Source organism: Tachysurus fulvidraco, chromosome 14 (genome assembly GCF_022655615.1).
Source record: "Tachysurus fulvidraco isolate hzauxx_2018 chromosome 14, HZAU_PFXX_2.0, whole genome shotgun sequence".
NCBI lineage: Eukaryota > Metazoa > Chordata > Actinopteri > Siluriformes > Bagridae > Tachysurus > Tachysurus fulvidraco.
Window position 1 is genome coordinate 14,388,643 of NC_062531.1, and position 19,951 is coordinate 14,408,593.

The following is a 19,951-nucleotide window of genomic DNA, read 5'->3' on the forward strand; positions in this document are numbered from 1 at the left end:
ACCATTTTCATTACACTTAAACCAATTTAAAATGCATACAATCCACTCGACTATTACTTCCACACTGAATAAAGGGCTAAATCCACAACCTTTATGTGTTCTTTAGTTTGTACTTCAGAGAAAAGCCTCAACATACAACCTGTCAATAGGTTGTTTCCCAGTGATTTCCCTTAACTATTCAAAGAACCCTTGTGGAAAAGCAGCACAGAGTTTTGCTAACTTTTGAGCTTTAACACACTCAGTTATTGTCTGTGCAAAAGTTTGGCCCTGTTGGATGACTTGCTCAAAATATATGCCTTGTGGTATAGAGGGATATAATATTCATCGAGATATTTGTATTTATATTCAGGCACATGTTAAGTGTAATACCCACCAACACACAACTTCTAGTGGATAATGTAAGCTTTTAAATCACAATGGCACTTTTGTAATCACAAACCTTTTTAATCTGTGTATTTAACACTGTATAGTTGGCTGAGCTGGATTAGATCTATGTGGAGAGAGTGTACTACTCATAACTACTCATCTGGATTCATTTTAAATGGGTTTAAGTATAATAAAAATTCAACTACTTTAGTACAGCTACTAAATACTGTACCACCGGAAAATTCATAACCAAACTTGTATACAAGGTGTCTGTCGAAGGAGATGAACTGTCGAAGGAGATGAACTCCGCAACCTTTTGTCATGCTGCTTCACAGCTATGCATGGATTTCCCATGAAAACCTGAGAAGCACAGCCATCTGTTTGTGATCGCAGTGGCCTTCAAAGAGCTGCACACCATCACAAACAAACCAATGGGTGTGTTGCTAAATGCTAGTAATTATGTGAGAGGAACTTGGGGAAGCTTACATGCATTCCTCATCACTTGCTGGTGGTCCAGCCTGAGGAGTTTCTCAGCAGGTTCACTTGAGCACGAGTGAAAAATCTGAGGATACTTAGCTTTATTGCCATTCTTTAGGCACAAAATAGAAACAGCTGAGTGACCAACACTGAGAGGCGTTAGCAGAACAAATGGAAATGCTTTAATTAAAAACTTCTGTAATGTAATAGCACTGATCGGGGTTGGGTGAGTTACTAAATGGCCTGGGGGGATATAGGCGGAGGCTGAGGATGTACTGTTAGTCCTGCATCAAAGGCAACATCCAGTGAAAGGAGGAAACTAGCTGCTCTGTATTCAGAATCCATCATCTGAAAGACTTCTTGTGAAAAGTGGCAGTGAAAAGATTTAAGACACTTGGAACAAGGCTTTTTGAACCAAGGAACGAGCAGACGCGTCACGTCTGCTTTGTCAGACTTCACAAATAAAGTACTACAGGATACAACACACTGGCTGACTAACATCAAGCTTTCCCCCCCACTTATGTTGGAGTATGAAGTGTCTCTCAGGCTCTCTCAGAACATAAATGCGAAGGAGAACACGTATGAGAGAGACCAGGACCTGCAACAATGTGTTAAAAAAAATAGCTGAAATAAGCATCACATTAACAGCATCACCTGAAGCTCCCATACAGCAATTACTGCACTGTTACTGGATGTAGCTTTGAATTTTTACTGACTAACACATTCTGCATTCATGAAAAATCTGATGGTTCTTCTCCCCCCCCCCCCATTATCCATTAATAAACCATTAATAAATGAGAAACCGCTAATGAGCTTCACTCAGAAGGAATTGCATTTAATAAGAGGATGTCAATAAAGGTATGCAAATTTTTGTTCATTCAGATTCAGGCTCCTTATGTCAGTTTGTATGCAGGTTCATATCATTTAAATATACCAACATTAATGAGGATGAAAGACGTGTGTGGAGATAAAACACAGTTCTCCTCAATCTAGTGACTTTCTGTACTGTTTACAGGGTCACAGGGAACTGGGAGCTTACTTGTTCTCATGTAGGGTATAATTTAAAGAAAGAGGGTGGAAAAACATTTGTGGAAAATAAAGATGATGCTGAATGCATCCTTCTGAATGTGAAAATCATACATCTGTGCCCTAAAGTACTTAGCCTAACCCCCTGTTGTCTTTCCATCAGTGCTGTTAGATGTAGTTTAAGGGGAATGTGGCAGCAGGAAGAATAGAAAAGAGAAACCCAGTCAGGTCATACAAATAAACCCTAATTCCCATCTTGTTCGTTTAATTGAGGATTCAATTACACAAGCAAATTGGAACACAAAGAGCTAAAATCATGCTGTGTTGTGAAGGCAGTGGTAATCAGCTGCCAATGTTCACCTGCTGCATGATAAAGCCACAGTGAATTTCTTTGCTCATAATGACAAGAAGTGTTAATGACATGTTAATGTTTGTAGCATATTTAAACACATATAGAGTTACATTTACATAGTGAGGAGATGATACAGAAATATGATAATGATGATTGTTATTTAATTACATTTTTTTTATTTTATTACACTGGTTTAATAACAGGAGGAATGAGTTGATGGTTAGCATGTTTGCCTTAGACCTCCAGGGTTGGGGGTACGATTCACGCCCCTTCTCCCTGTGCATCAGGGGTTTCCTCCCAGTCCAAAGATACGTGTTGTATCCTGACTGGCATCTTAACTGTCTGTAATGTGTGAGTGTGTGTGTGTGTGCTTGTGCCCTGTGATGGACTGGCAGCCGGTCCAGGGGTGTCCCCCACCTTGTGCCCCAAGTCTCCCGGGAAAGATTCCAGGTTCCCTTCATGTCTGTGTTGGATACGTGGTGCAGAAAATGAAGGGATGAATGATTTAATATTGAGCATTTAATACACTTACTTACTAAAAGTGAGCTGTCAGTGTAGCTTATAAATGCTTGGTCAGATTACTCCATAAACCATAGGTGTATTTTCTTCAGAGAGAACCACATCAATTGAACAAAAACATGAGCAGAGTTTTATTAATTCAACAACTCGAAATATCAAATGAATAGCAGAATAAAACAGCCTACAGCCTAGATTTAGCATCTTGTGGCTTCATTAATTTGTGCTCATAATTATCTGTGTGCAAATGCGATATAATATGATGTGTGGAATCAGGTTTTATGTTATAAGCTGCCACATAATGATAGTGGATGTCAAATTATTTAGTTCCAGCAACTTTGCAATAATTAATGAAGTTATAAGCACAACTAGGAGTATTTTTTCAGATATTTATCTCAATGCTTGCTATTTCATTCATGTTTTATTGTCTGTTTGATTGTTTTTTTCTCTCTTGCTTTTATCATAGACCGTATTACCTTTGACAACGAACGGGGGGACACTATTTCCTTCTTAATGTTATTAACCACATTTTGAATGGTTCTACAAAGGAAAAATATGGCAAGATCGGAGTCGTGAATTTTACAGTGAGGTGATTTGCATATTCTGAACTTGAAAGTCGACTTAAAAAGCTGCACAGGCCGACTGAATAGTCAGATAAAATATTTATTTACAGCATTTTGCAGACGCCCTTATCCAGAGCGACTTACATTTTATCTCATTTTTATACAACTGAGCAATTGAGGCTTAAGGGTCTTGCTCAGGGGCCCAGCAGTGGCAGCTTGGTGGACATAGGAATCGAACTCACAACAATCCGATTGGTAGCCCAACACCTTAACCACTAGGCTAGGAGATAATAAGGAGCAGGATATTTATAGATATAAGGATATATTTATAGAATAAGGATATTTCAGGGAGATAATAAGGAGCAGAACTATCCTGTGCCTCCAGAAAAGGTTAAATCTTTGTTGGAATGCTGTCGTGAGTGCTTTGTGGTGGGATGCTAAACCATTCGTTAGGAAGAAAATTCTTCCTGTTCTTTCAGAAAGGAAGCGTGTGTGGACATCTATGTGTGTGGGTCTTCCTATAAAGGTTCAGTGATGTTTAAAGTCAGTGACTGAGGAGAACATTGAAGACATTTGACTTCTTCAAACCATGAATAACTATGAAGTTTACCAGCATTACTACTCAGGAATGTGTGTGTGCCTGGTCCTGTAATATTCTTACTCATATTTTTTTTTTTGATAATCCAAAGTAATTACTGTCCTGATGATTCCTAAACTTATACTCACCATATTCCTATGCTTTCTATACCATTATGGATTTCCAAGCATTGGCAGCAGACACTGTGGTTTGAAGGCATCGTCTGACTTTCTCCGAACATAAATCCAACCGAATGTAGGAAATATAGCGAAAATTTTTCACCAGCTTATGTGTTTTATTTTTAACCGATGGCATTTGATACAAAATTCTGAATGGCAGTTCTGCAATCAATTATATGAAGCTTAGAGCTGAAGTCATAAAAATGCTTATTAAATCCTACAGTTTTTCTTGTAGCTAGAATTATGGGCCATTTCACAACCATCCTATAGTGTGTTACACTCTGTTCAGTTCACACCATTCAATTATTCAATAAAGTCTTTTATGACACTAGACTGGTTCACTGTATTAATCTGCTCAATTCAGAAGCTGTGCAAATGTGAACGTTTACAGCTAAATAAACATAGTGTTGGGAGAGGAAATTAATGAATCACAACACAAAGCATCAGAAACTTCCTGAAGCATGCTGTAGTTATATCATTTATAAATTAACAATCTACAAAGTATTTTAGAATGTATTTCCTCCCTGAAAAGGGGAATTTAAAATACTGTTAGATGATAGAAAATGAATTCCAGTCTGATACAAGGCAGAATCTTCCAGTTTTAGTCTGCTTTGTTTAAATGTGTTTTACTCCATGAGTGTAGTGGTGAGGAGTAGAGAATTTGTGGAAAGAAAAAAAAATCATGCCTCTCACTGTGTTCTTTATGTGCTAGGTTCTCCACAAACTTCTCTTCTCAAGGCGAAAGCAGTATTCCGTAGGAAATTCAGCTTGGCAGAGTTCTCAAGACCAAGGACCAGATGTACATGCATGAGGAGTGCAAAAACATGATGTCACGTGGCCACAAAATGCACTTGCGTTGCTCCTGACATTAACGTTCAATTTACTAAAGCTGTAGCTCATTACACAAACTGCACTTGGGACCACCTACTAAATGTGCTCTATATGAGGCACAAATTGAGGTCTAAAAAGTCTCTGTAAATTGGTGGGAAAAGTTAACCACAAAGCTGTCAAAAGCCCGGGATTAAAGAGGAAATGCAAGTTTGGTAAAAAAAAAAAAAAAAAAAACAAAACAAAAAAAAAAAAGAAGATCAAAGTTATGTCAGAAAAATATCAATTGATAAAATTCTCAGCTGGTTTGACCCTAATGAAAAGAAAACGCTGTGTACAAAACAAGCTGCTTTGTATTAAAAACTTTATACAATCTTTCCAGAGGTTCACTGGAGCTCCAGTTAGCACGTCAAAAATTCCTGTATGAATTTCTTTGCTAGATGGCAAATGACTATGTTCTCATGATGATAAGACCAGGATTACTGAGACAAAGGCGGTATAATGGACAAGACATCTAGGGACAAAGTATTCAGTATTCATGTAGTACAGAGAGCTGATATCAGCATGCATGCTGAGGATCTAATGCAGACACTGTATACATAGTTATTAATCCCAAAGATGTAACGACAAAACTAAATGCTCTTCAGAGAGCTGTGTGTCAGTGCAAAAGCAAGGCAGAGTTTTTACTAAATACTGAGGTGAGTCTCCGATAGATTCTGAAGCCTATTCTTATTGTGTATGATCAACTGGAGGAAGGAGCGATATTAAATCTTGTGCCAGTCTGACACTTCGCTGTAACCACAATATGGCACAGAGTATTGTAGCCAGAATGCCATATGAGGCCAATAATAAACACATACCTATGAAGCTCTAATATTGTCCTTTTAAGATCCCTGTACAGATGACACCGGAGGAAATTTAACAATGCTGATCTTGTGGAACATATTTATTAATGAAAACGTTATGTATTACCATGCATATGCTTTTTTATTTTATTATTTTATTTTATTAAAGAAACAACTCAGTGATGACTTTAGCCTACATTCTGCACATACTTTATATTATGTTTCATGTCCATAAAATAGAAACGGTCGTGCTCACAAATAACTATCAGGCCGTTGTTAAGATGTCCTGGATCAAGTGCTATTTTACCTTAATTTATTTTATTTTATAAGCTGTGAAATAATGATGGTAAAAAATACTGTTTGCTAAATTAAGCCAGCTATTCAGTGGTTAATGTGACCATTACAATTCTAACCATTAGTGCAGTAGTATATTGCCAATATACCTGGATTACTCCTATTAGATGTTTTATTTCTATGCTTGCCCTTAATGCCTTTCTTACATATATATTATCATATTCATCCACCTATCTCCTAATTTTTAGCCTTAAAGGTGCATTAATTATGATTTAACTCTTCTTGTTCCATTCCAGGATCATGGCTCTAACAGGTGGTTACATGCAAACATGAACAGTAACATAATACATTTTTGTTAAGACTATGGCTTTATCCATGTTGTCTATCTTCCAGGTATTTGTACAATTAAGAGAAAAAAAACATTGTGGTTGCGTTTAAAGGCAATAGTCTCTAGATGGTATTGCAAAACAGCCCATCTGTTAAAAACATGACAAAGATTATGCAGATAATTTGCTTAATCTACACGATGTTACTAGAAAATGGACCTGTGCATGTGACACCTTTCTCCTGAGAAGTTACAATGTTCCCCACATTAACGTAACCTTTGGATTTAAGCCACTGACTTAATTTGCACCTGCTTTTGGCCGGCAAACCTGTCTGCCAATAACTGCCTAAATGTTATTACATCCAACACACATTATATTTCTCTGATTGCTTCACGTGATTGTATGCGTGTGCATTGTGTGAGCAATATTTTTTGCTCGAGTTGTGGCTGAAGTGTGATGAAAATCAGTCACAAACAGCATAATACAGTTTTCTTTGACTGATGAAAACCATAGTAAATAATGAAATACTCTGGTCCATTTCTAAATGCTAATCTTATTGAAAAGCATCAATAAGGCTTAAGAAAATATGCTAAAAGCCAATGAGGGTACATACCACTGTTGCAAATTAGGTAGATGATTATCACAATAACACACCTAAGTGATGGGTGGCGTAACACTGCAGTCCATGGTCGCTTCTGCTGATTGCAATCATTGTTAATTACATACAGCAACAACTATTTATCAGGTTTCCAGACAGTGGAATGCCAACCACACGCAGTTAACAAATAGTGCAACCTGGAGCTAGAGAGCCATGCTGAAAAATAAGATGTGTCGGTGTGGCTGAAGCCGCAAACAGAAGGAGAGTTTTATTTTTATTACTTGTTTGACTACCAAGGGGACAGCTTAGTGACGAGGTTAAAGCACTGCATGGGTTAGCCTGCTACAAGTTAATAACTAGAGGTCAGGCAGCTCAACACACCTCTGCACTCCAAATTGCTTAGTTGGCAGCTACGGTAATTGTCCGTAAGTGCTCTGAAAATTCATCCTGCCATGTTAGCGAGTGTAAGGAGAGATTTATGCGCTGCACCTTTGAGTCACACAGAGCTGGACCACGAGACAGAGCTGCAATCTCAATCAAAAGAACTAGAAGTCAAGCAGAGACTCTTCTGTTTCCTATTGAAACAGGAGCAATTCAACACAAATGTAAAATTAGTTATGAGATGGATACGGCAAAGCCAGAGACGCATTACATTCATGCTGGGGTCAGTGTGAGAGTGCAGCAGGGGACAATACATACTGATTACCAGTTCAATACAGACTTCCTATACACAAGAGCAAAAATTAAGTTCAGAACAAATAGCATGCACAATAATAACCTCCATCAGGAAACAGTCTAGACTCTACCTGACAATCACAGACTAGTATAAGTATCTGACAAAGTTGTAAAAGTAAACAGACAAAAATGTAGTCTTCCATTTATCACAATAGCATGACTCCAAATAAACCTCCATTTGACTCTTCATCTAACTTCCCTTGCACTACTGTGGCAGTAGTTTATGGAATGCTATGAGCAGAGAGTTGCTTCAGGGAGTTTTCATACTCGGTCTGAATACTGATACTGAGCTCGGTTTGGGAAAGAGGAAAATCATCACATGCTTGCGTTCACATAGAAGAAAGACTTCCAAAGGAGTATAGTGCTAAAAATCAGTTAGAATTTACATTTCATTTACTGCATTTGGCAGACGACCTCGTACAGAGCGAATTATATTTATCTCATTTATACGACTGAGCAGTTGTGCATTGCTCAGGGGCTCAGCAGGGACAGCTTGGCATTGCTGGGATTTGAACTTACGACCTTAACCACAGAGCCACCATTGCCCCGAATTGAAGAATCCTTCCTGCTTTTTTGGCAGATGACTTGATCTCAACACAAAAAACCCAGAAGATCATTAAAGCCTTTTTAATCTTCTCCCTGTCCTGAACATTCTTTAATTCTTCTGTGTTTGCTCGATCCAATCCCACAGTGAAACAGCATTCCAATGTTAATAACTCTCTAAATAAATCATTGGTAAGACTAAAATGGAACTTTGCGATGTGAACTTATTTGTTGAATTCATCTGAAAAAAGCTTTTGAGGACAATATAAAACAGATGCACATGGACAACTTGATATTTTTGGCAGCTCCACGTACACACATGAAGTGCTCTGATTTTTCCAGTATCACCCAATCACAACAAGTCCCTCCTGAAAAGTGAGGAAGTATGAAAATAATATTTCAAAATATTCTAATATTAAATTGTGGACTTCTGAATACTTCAGAGAAAGAACCGATGGCCCAAGTTACTTCTATTGAAAGAACAGATGCAGTGATGTATTAAAAAAACACTTCTTTACAAAACACCAAACACCAAAGCAGACCAAAGATCACTAATACTGCTTCCATTTTGTTAAGGACGGTCCGCTATTATCTGAAAGGAGACAAAAACCCCACATCTCGAAAAGAACTACAACCTGATTACTATTATGTCATGAGAAATTACATATTCATCCAAGGTACCAATGGATCTGGATTGAGATAAGGCCTGAAGAACAGTAATAGTTTATAGTTCAGAAATAATAAAACACGAAATAAATAAGATGCAGTGTTTCATCAGCTGAGCACACAATGCACTTGTGTCTGAAGAAGCTGTAACCAGTTGAAATGGTTTATAATGTAATAACTGTCAAAACATCTGATATAAGAAACAGTAAAAAAAAAAAACAAGTGCTGCAGTGATGCATGGGGGTGATGAGAGACAAAAACTGATCCTAGAGGAGCTATAAATGTAGTGGCTTTTAATCATAAATGCACAATAACTTTTTCCTTTATTGTAGGGACATCAAAATCCTGTACACAGTCCTTCCTAATGAAGATGTATTGCGAGCTCTAAAACATTTAGGATCCTGCTGAAATTCTAGTAAGAGATTATGAGTTAGAAATTCAGTGATGTCACTGCTATCCATGAGAAAAAGATGAAGAGAGCAAAAATGGCCATGCTTTCAGAAAAGGAGGGCTGGTGTATTCTCTCACTGCCTATCAAACACAGTGACGCTAGCTGATCATATGGGCATCTAGGAGATCATAGGCAAAAGGGGTGAATAAAGGTTTCATCCAAGTGTGATACTGAGCAGCATCAAAAGATGGCGTGATCGGTGGGGACTGGCCGAGATTAAATTATACTGAGAGACACTGAGAGAAAAAGAAGAAGAAGGAGAAGGGGGAGGAGGAGGAGGAGAAGAAGAAGAAGAAGAAGAAGAAGAAGAAGAAGAAGAAGAAGAAGAAGAAGGAGAAGAAGAAGAAGAAGAAGAAGAAGAAGAAGAAGAAGACAATGCTCAGGGAATACATGTCCTTCACAGTCACAATGTTGACATGAAAAATGGGTGCAGTCCCTGAGACATAAGAGGATATCCTCTGAAGATCCTCGCCTACTGTCACTAATCTTGTATTCAGCAGCAAGCCTCTGAACGTGCGAGTTGTGTATTCTGGGGATTAGCAGAAACGCAAATATTTACACAGTGGTCTTCAATTGAAGAGATGGTTTGGGTATTTTGATGTATCCAAAGCAGCAAAGAGAAGGGCAAGTGATGCAAATCTGGACTTTGGTGCAGCACATGGGGTCACTGACGTTGGCTTTGTGTCATTAACGTGATTAGTGTCAGATCCTCTGCCAACGAGAATTTCTTATACAAGACACACAATAAGTAAAATAAGTTCCAAAATCTTGAGGTCTGAGCTTGAAAAGCGCTTGAACAGAAATGTTTTGAGTCTTTCATGCTGGACAGACCTGTGTCCACTTGACTGATAACTGACATCAAAACAACTCACTAATCTCTGTGTTATTTATTTTTTACAAATTCATAATGGCTTCGGAACAGAAACAGAAAACAGCAAGAAGGACTTGGTGTTAATGTGTGGTACATTTTTCTCAGCTTTTCTCTAACATTCCAAAGCAAGGGAATGTTTTAGAGTCTACATGGAACAGGCCTAGTGGATTCATTTACTGCAAATCAGCAACAGTTATTGATAACACAAATTCCATTTTTCTCTCTTTTTCATTTGCTTATGTCTTGAGGTTAAACCACAAACCACAAGGAAACAAGGGTAAGTAGAAACATATGGGCATGTAGCTTCTCTAAAAAAAGAACAACCTGATCTTTATAAATATTAAGAAGCGAGGCCAACACAGCCAGTGGCAACTTCACACACAGCACTCGCACTAAATGCTGCATATCTCACACACACCACACACACGCGCACACACACACGCACACACACCCTGTGGCAGTTGGCAGAAAGTACTCTGCCAGGCTGGTGAAGGTTATTAATTCCAGTGCCACATCATTTTAAGTGAGAAGCAAGTGACAGGAGCCCAACTAGTAACACCCCATCATCCCATTTCTCACTCTATGCCCCCCACTCCACCACCCCTTGCTCTCTCTTACACAGACACACACAAACATTCAAATTCAGGGTTCGGGGCATTTGGCAGCAAGGAGCAGGCAGGCAGCCTTTTGAAATTCTGCCTCTGCACCTCGTGTTGTGCTAGAATGACCCATTATTTCACACTAGGGCATATAATATGAATTCATAAATATAAATAACTAGCTGCAGATTCCAGCTCTCACTGATACACCAGGCACAAACTGGCATGCCACATTTGAAGCAAAACTTGTAGTCCTTCTTACTGCACATCTGTGCATGTGAAAAGATGATTATGACAGGATGAACAGAAGAGGTGTTTTAGGGCTGTTTCACACATGTACGAAGGAATGTTGATGCGCCAAAGTCTATTGTTTTAAACATTTCTCAGAATAAATACCGCCCTAGACTTTCATAATGTTTCACTAACTGGAAAGGCACCAGGAGAGATGGGTGTGGATTAGACTCTAAACTTTGAAATCCACACACCATTAGCTGCAGAACAAATAGCAGTAAAATGGCACTGCTAGCTTAGTGACCTGCATCATTTTAGAAACAAAGAAAAATTTCCCTTCAACATTGGAAGATGACACCCATCTACTGTCCAGCCAAAAGTGGCCTTCATGGAAGAATCGTGGCCAAAAAGCCATATCTTTGATGTGGAAACAAGGCTAAGCGACTTAACCATGAACAAAAACATATGAACTGGGGTACAGAAAATGGCAGCAGGTGCTCTGTTCTGATGAGTCAAAATTTGAAATATTTGGCTGTAGTTGGAGACAGGTTGTGTGCCGAAGGGCTGATGAGTGATGATACAGTGATGATGTCCGCAGTCTGAAGCATGGTGGAGGTTCCTTGTTTGGGGCCAAAAGTGGAGTGTGAGATTTGGTCAAGATTAATGGTGTCTTCAATGCTGAGAAATACAAGCAGATCATTATCCATTATGTAATAGAATCAAACAGACATCTGATTGGCCCCAAAATTATTCTACAGCATGACAACGACCCCAAGCACTACTTAATAAACTGAAAATGTTTATTTTTTAAATCATTCTTACTTTACAGTATTTTTTCACACCGGCCTAAAACCTTTGTACAGTACTGTGAAGGGGTGAGTTATATCAGGCAGCAAGTTAACGGTCACATCTCTAACTGGATGTGTTGGAAGCGAGCAAGTATGAGGATCTCAGTGACTTTGATAAGGGCCAAATTGTGTTGATTTGGTAGCTCAGTGGTTAAGGTGTTGGGCTACTGATCGGAAGCTCATGGGTTCGAACCCCAGGTCCACCAAGCTGCCACTGCCAGTTGCTCAGTTGTAAGTCACTCTGGACAAGGGTGTCTGCTAAATGCCATAAATGTAAATGTAATGATTTGATCAGAGCATCTCCAACACTGCAAGTCTTGTGGAGTGTTCCCAGAATGCAGTGGATAGTATCTACCAAAATTAGTATAAGGCACACGACCAGTGAATCGCGTCAGGATCATGGGAGCAGTGTAATATCTTGGGCAGCTTCTGATGGAAAACCTTGGGCCCTGGCGTCTTGGTGCTAGACACCACAGCACACTTTCAGAGGTCTTCAACAGGTAAAAGCTGTTTTGGTGGCATAAGGAGGACTTACACAGTATAAGGCAGGTGGCTTAAACATTATAGCTGATCTGTGTCTTAACATACATAAACACTGATAGTTAATAAGGAAGGATTATCTGCACACCAATTGTCTTTCTTTTATAAAATGCTTCTCATTCTGTACTAAAAGGAACATTTGAGCCTAAAATATATATGAATTTTAAGTGTATCTGTCTTGATATTTTATTCACAGCTTAATTGCAATGTGTAATCAATCTGTCTGTCTCTCTGTCTGTCTCTCTGTCTGTCTCTTTCGACACATCTTCAAACAGGTCTAAAGCAAAAGAAGACAGGTAATCCCATTTCAGCTATTTATGTGCACCATTGAAGCAAAGAGTACAGGAAAACCCAAAGAAGCAAGGTTTAACATCCACCCATGTCACACCTCCTCATTTTTTCCTCTCTTTTTTAAAATTTAAATCTGAGCATCAAGACACACTATTTACCACAATCCATAATGTGTTTCACCTTAAGCCTGCAATTCAGCGGATCTAACTCACCTCCTGCAGGCAGACTTCTCAGCAGAAAGCTCCTCCTTTATTCAGCATGGAAAAACAGCTCAGAAACACTGCTAGAGCCACTTCTACATCTAAAGACCTTGGACTGTTCCAGGTGTCTTTTCTCAGTAAATACACTGCCTTCTCAAATGACTGCAAACATAATCTAGGGGAGAAAATGAAAAGAATGAAAACTATCGCTCTTCCGGGAAGTCAAACAGCCGTGCAGTTATTAAAATGGACATGTGGCTGATGACTTGCAGGCTTGAAGATACACAGATTAGAAAAACTATGCTTATTTCAGCCCAATGTCAAGGTTTTTACAGTGAGATGCGGCAAGTATGTGTGTGCTCAAGAAAATGGATGGCCATACACAATGATTATCATTTAAATGCAAGAGCAAATGCAAAATTCATTCTTCTAATAAAAGAAAAAGAGCGCAAATGCAGCCATTGGAGCATGCAAATGTGCTAATAACATTATCATATACTGTATCATTTGGTTAAATGCACTTTTTTGTGCAGACTTCAACTCCTGCCAGCTCTGTCTGGATTTGGTTTATATAAAGATATTAAACACAAACAAAGAGTGAGAGAAAAAGGGGGAAAAAATATCAGTGATCCTCCCACAAGGCAATAAGACAAGGAGGCGGTTAAGATGGTTGACCATTTCCAAAAAGTGAGCAGAATGGTAGGCAGCATTAGTGTTGCATCAGTAATCATATCTATCATATTTACATTGTTATAATATGGGTCGCAGCTGCAAACACACTGTGATGGGTTACAATAACAAAGTTATATTCTGCTGCTCAAAATGCAAGCAGCAGTGTAAAAAAACTACAAGAAAGAAAAGGAGGGAGATCTGGTTATATAATGAAAGGATTGTTCTTACTTTTGTAGTGTATATACAATCATTTTAACTGTTATTTTTTACATTTGTAAAAAGAACATTTTATTTCCCCCTCAATAATATTCTCACTGCTGTATTTTTCCCTACTGTAGCTGAATTTCAAATGCTGTACTGGGCTGCTGTCCCATCAGTGTATTCACACCTCACACACCCATTGTTTCACGCTTACAGTCTCCAAATCCATCACACACTGACCAGGATAAACTGCTTACTTACCACACACGAATATAAAGCCAGTGGCACATACAGAACATTTATAGGTCCCACACAGCCAATCGGTAACCCCCTAGATAGAGAGCATATTGAACTTAAATGCATTTGGTTTAATATAGAGGAGCACAGTATGGACCTAATATTTGCCAAATTGTCTGTCTGTCTACACTAAGTGGCCAAAAGACTCATCACATTCATCCCAGATGTAGACCTCCTTTGCTGTGATAAGTTCCAATCTTTTTGCAAGCTTTCCACTGCATCTTATGGTGTGTTTGTTGTCATTTGCTTATTCAAGTAAAAGTTGCCTTATAATACAAAATATTCTGTATAATCCTTTTTGAAATGAGAATAATGTTAGCATTAGTGTTGAAAATACCAGAAGACTCAAACACCTTAAATGCAGTTTGAATTCATCACCGACCTTTTTGATTTGTGTTTTTGAAACTAGTTTTTCACAAACTAGTGTTCAACACGTCAGCTTTTATAGCAGAAGCACCAGTCGTGTTTTATAAAATCTATAATTAAAGCCTGAAAAAATGAGCAAAGGACTGTTTCGAAGCATGAACGCCACACACTTTATGCACATTACATTAAAATGCTTAAATTTGATCACATTTATTACAAGATTTTTTTGCAGCTATTATATGTGATAAGTAATTTATATTATCACGAAGCAATTATTCAGAATTTAATCCATAAATGAGCTAGAAACATGATCCTGAACTCATTTCAGGAAGAAGCTCTGAAAGGTGCAGCAATACAAACATTTGAGCTATTAAATGACATCTTTCAGTGTATGTTGTATACATGTTCAATGTTGGAATCGTGATTTTCAAGACCCTACTGTGTAACATAAACCATAGTGCTTCTGTTGTACCTAAATATGCTGAAGCATGGTGTTAAATTATTCCTGCTGTCCACTGGGGAGCTAATCAAGGCCAGCACCTTTTCAGAGCGAGAGATCTGCTGAATCAAAGAGCTGTCAAAAACCTCACTGCAGATTTTTAAGAATGTGGAGAGGGGGGAGAGAGAGAGAGAGAGAGAGAGAGAGAGAGAGAGAGAGAGAGAGAGAGAGAGAGAGAGAGAGAGAGAGAGAGAGAGAGAGAGAGGGGACTTCAGGAAAGGAAAAGGAAAAAAGATAAAAGACTAGAACACCAAGGATGTAGTGTCTTACACAGAAGCCAAGAGATGTAACGTGAAAAGAAGAAGCAGGAAAACACCACAAGAAGCAACGGGGGAGTTTAACCGCAACTTTAATCCTAAAATCCGAGCTGTACCTTAGAACTGAGTGTCTCTGTAATCCATTACAATGAAGTAAAAGAGAAGACAAAGTGTTGAGCCCCACCTTCCTAAGCAGAGAAAAGAAAGGGAAAAAAACATTTAGAGAACTTGTTTGACCTTGTGGGGAGTGGAGAAGTCCTAAAATATGAGGCGCTGAAGGCGGCTACAAACATTTGTCTCCCTCATTGTCAGTTTTATACCTTCTTGTGCAGTGGCTTCCTCTCAGAGCTTCCCTAGACTCATCACGTGCATCTGACACGCTTCAGAACGATGCAGGATAATGCAACGCCAACACAGAAAGCTTGCTGAAGTCTGCTAAGGAAATGGTGCACTTGGAAACAACAGCATGAGATGTCTCAGTAGTTTAACTCTTCAATCAGCATTCCCTTTTCCTTATCTTTTTTTCCCCTGAAAGATAATTACAGTCTTTGCAAAAACAACAATCATTCTCTTCTTAAAAATCTTTGGCCTGCTTTATGGCAGGTTCATGCTTGCTGAATCTCTTCATATCACCAAAGTCAAGATATCACCAGAAACACATTCCAAGCAGTCTGGACTTTATGAGATAAGGTTGTTTTCAGGAAAATGTTGTGATGACTAAAAAACAGATGTCTGTGGATTTGTTCAAACTTATTAAGCCCATGCTTCAACTTTAAGACCAAGTGAGACTCTGTGGTAAACATGTCTACTACATTAACACGTGTGAACCTGGACAAGCACAAGTAGTAAGGTACTGCCTGATATTCAAATGAACACCATCGAATATGAGTTTAAAATGTTTTTCTTTCCCGGTGTGAACACAAGCACAAGACACAGCGAACTTGTTTTAATGGCAGTGTGAATTAATATGATTAAAAAGGCTGCTTTAAAATACAGTGAATATAAAAAGGTTGAAACCTTTATTAATGACTGCTCGCACACGCACACACATGCACACACACACACGCACATACACATATGCACATACACACCACATACACACGCACATACACACACAGATTTTCATGACATTCTACATAATTAGTGTAATTCCAGAGCTATGTTATATCACAGGTGCAAGAAAAAGACCTGAGATTTATCCCAACTTACAGATACTGGATGTTTGTCTGAATGAAATGGAAAGAGATCAAAATCAAAAAGATTCTTTTAACCTGCTACAATTAAGTTAAAAAGGCAAAATGGCCCAAAATCTTGGAATTGGCAGGGAATAGATAACCAAATACCTGCTGATATGTCTGATGAGTCTTCCTGCTTGCATCTGACAATCTCACTTTTTTTTTATTATGTAAGATCCTTATACAGCTCTAACATTAAAATCACTGACAGGTGAAGTGAATAACATTGATTATCTTGTTACAATGCCACCTATTATAGTTTTGGATATATAGTAGGCAGCAACTGAACAGTCAGTTCTCAGAGATGGCATGTTGAAAGCCAGATAACTGGGCAAGTGTTAGGATCCGAGCTACTTTCACAAATTGTGACGAGCAGACAACTGGACAGAGCATCTGACAAAAACTGCTGGTCTTATGGGGTATTTCTAGTATGTAGTGGTTAGTACCTACCAAAAGTTGTCCAAGAAAGGAGAACCAGTAAACCAACAACAGGGTTAAAGTGGCCGAGTCTCACTGATGTGTGTGGGGAGTAAAAGCAATCCTGACCAGTCCAATCTCATAGAAGAGCTTCTGTAGCACACAATGTACATTACATGTTGGCCCTTGAGTGTGTGTTAGTTCTATATCTTCTATATATCGGTCTATCCATCTTGCACTTGTTTCTGTGCAGGTGGTGCTATTTACCATTATCTGCCTATTTGGTAAATATCTTGTAAAACGGTAAAAAGAATTTAGATATTAATTAGAAATTAATTTAAAAAATAAAATAATCGAGCAATACAATGTGTTGGCAGCCAAATTAAAGAGGCCTGGGAAGATGCTCTGCTTAGCTGAACCGAATATCAGGATGTGAGAATAGTAAACACATTAGATCCCCAAAGGACATAGCAAAAGATCATGCACATGTACGGCACACACTCTTTTTTTGCTTGTCAGTGTGATTTCAGCTCAGAATGACATAACAGAAGAAGTGACATCAGTGAAACTTCACCCAAGAGAAACAAAAGCCGTTACGATGCAATGGGCGGATGAATCGCCTCGTCTGGCTCAGGCACGATCGTTCTCTGCAAGGTTCCTTGGGAACGCTGAAGTGCACCGATCAGTCAGTGTGATGAGGTCTTGGATTGGACTGTTGTGTGTCTTGTGTGACAGCGCTCCTCCATCATACTGACATGTTTCCCCATACACGAGCTGGCTTGCTATCACATCGCCATCCAAATCAATAACAAATTCATCCAGTCCTGGACTTTTTGCATGACAGCGCTTCAATGAAGCCCTCTGAGAGGACGGGGAACACAGTGCTCGATAGGAGTCTCAAACTGTTCAACAACTATGACATTGTGACACTTGCACGCCTCAACAAGAGTTCAACCTATTGTCCTTCATATTAGTTGGATTTCATGGAACAGAGAAAAGCAGAAATTCCACAACAAATACCATCTCTCTCTCTCTCTCTCTCTCTCTCTCTCTCTCTCTCTCTCTAATGACAGACCGCGATACACATAAATTCCCATTTACCCAATTGGCATACTTCTATCCAGTGGGATTTAGAAGTGAGGCAGAACTCAATTCACTAGTGAAAACAGATCCCACACTCCAGCGTGATCTCTACTCTTCCTCTGTCCATTGTCAGTACATTCCCTGCAGAATTAGGATACCTTCTCCATGAGTTGATTGTTTTTTGTTGTTGTTGTTATTTTTGTAGGTGGTATAGTGGTGTTTATACGTTACATTATTTGTATCGTTGCATGATTTACAAGCCATAAACAGCACAAATAAGGTACTGTTAATGGATATAAAATATAAATAGTAAATGTTTGCATACGTGAAATGGGTTTTGTTGTGGTCTTGCTGGGATTATACTAGCATCATAGACAACATATGTTGACCAGCACACCAGCATCCCAGGCTGGTCGGCCAGCACACCAGCAACCAGCACCTAATGCAGGACCAGCATACCACCATCCCAAGCTGGTCCCAGCATGCAAAACATACCTTATGCTGGACCAGCAATGCTGTTTTTTTTTAGCAGGGATCCTTGCCATTAAAATCTGGAAATACTGCACCAAAGACTTCTTTTCTCTGTAACTCAAAGGTTCTCTCTTGTTAAATTCTCTCAAAATGCATCTAAACCCTAAGATTGAAATAGTCTCATATATGTTTCATTAGGTTCCTGCATTAGAACATATCTGCACTCCCCAAAGCTGATCAATGCTCCATGAAAAGGCCTAAATACAACATTGAGATTCAATTTCTATTTGGTATGTGGAGTACATTCTTCGGATTCAGCAGGTATCAGGAGAGTAACAAATTTCTCTTCTTCTTCCACTAGCTGAAGTCGACTTCGAACACAAGTGTGCTTCTTCCTACAGAGATGAATGCTGTGAAAATTCTTTTTATTCACTCCTAACGAGGATTATATGGCCAACAAGCCTGTCTTTACTTATTTTCACGCCTGTCAACAGGCAGCTGAGAGCAACAGCGGCTGGATTTCCTGTTCATACAAATACTCCTTCAGGGCTTCTTTTAATGCTTTTTAAAACACCCTCAGCTCTAATGCGCAAATTTCATCACTCCAGCTTTAAGAAAAACAGAACAAAATCCAGAAGAACTTATTCTCTGTTATTATCTTTACTCTTTACAGTGTGAATTGTCTTTACGAGTGGCCACAGCCAAGCTTAAACATCCAAAAACAACTATACAGAAATAGTACTGTCCTGGATTAACACATCTAATGACGCTAATTAATAAAACAGACTTTGTTTTGACTAGCTTACACGGCACTTAAGAATAATTATATGACACAATATTTATCAAGGATTTATCAGTGGGAACAAGATATTGATGCTAAGAGCTCAATAAAGCATGATGTAGGTAAAGGAAGTTCCAAACTGATGGGCCTGTGGAAAACCCAGCATGCCAACTTTCTGCTTTCCAGCCCATCTTGCTAATAGGCCTGTCCTATTCCTTTCATCATTTCCCAGGGCTGAGTCAGCATTTCTGGTTCACACTTGGCTCAACTTCCTATACGTGACATGACGTTTTACACACAGTGACAGAGAAAAGTCCTAATGAGGTTGGAAAGCTCACTAGCTGTAGTCCAGGATTCAGGCTGTCAAGCCCACGTGTACAATCACGTTCCCCTTTCCGAGGAGACACAACCACTGAAACTGATGGTGGGAAGTTTACGCTCGTGCACTTTTATGTGAATACTGAATACTTTCTAACAAGGCAATTTGTCTAAAGTGAAAATATTTTTAAACGGAACAGACTGATTATTAGTCAGTCAGGATGGCGGGCGGTAGATACTGTAGATAGACAGACGGACAGATCAATACACACCCTAGGATTGTTCCCGTCTCTCAAAAACTTACCAGTAGATTGATGAGTTACTAAATCTGTCCTTTATTTTAGAATCTCCTGTAAAAGCTTATTGCAACAAACCTGGATTCTATATTAAAAACAAAAAATGTATAAATTGATAAGAAACCGCAGTTGCACT

The 19,951-nt window shown here is 38.9% G+C and overlaps 1 protein-coding gene across 2 annotated transcripts in view; it reads right to left on the bottom strand.

Moving 5' to 3' along the window:
• Positions 1 to 19,951, bottom strand: part of fbxl17 (F-box and leucine-rich repeat protein 17) — a 208,727-nt gene that overhangs the window by 78,561 nt on the left and 110,215 nt on the right. The gene's annotated exons all lie outside the window — the stretch shown is intronic.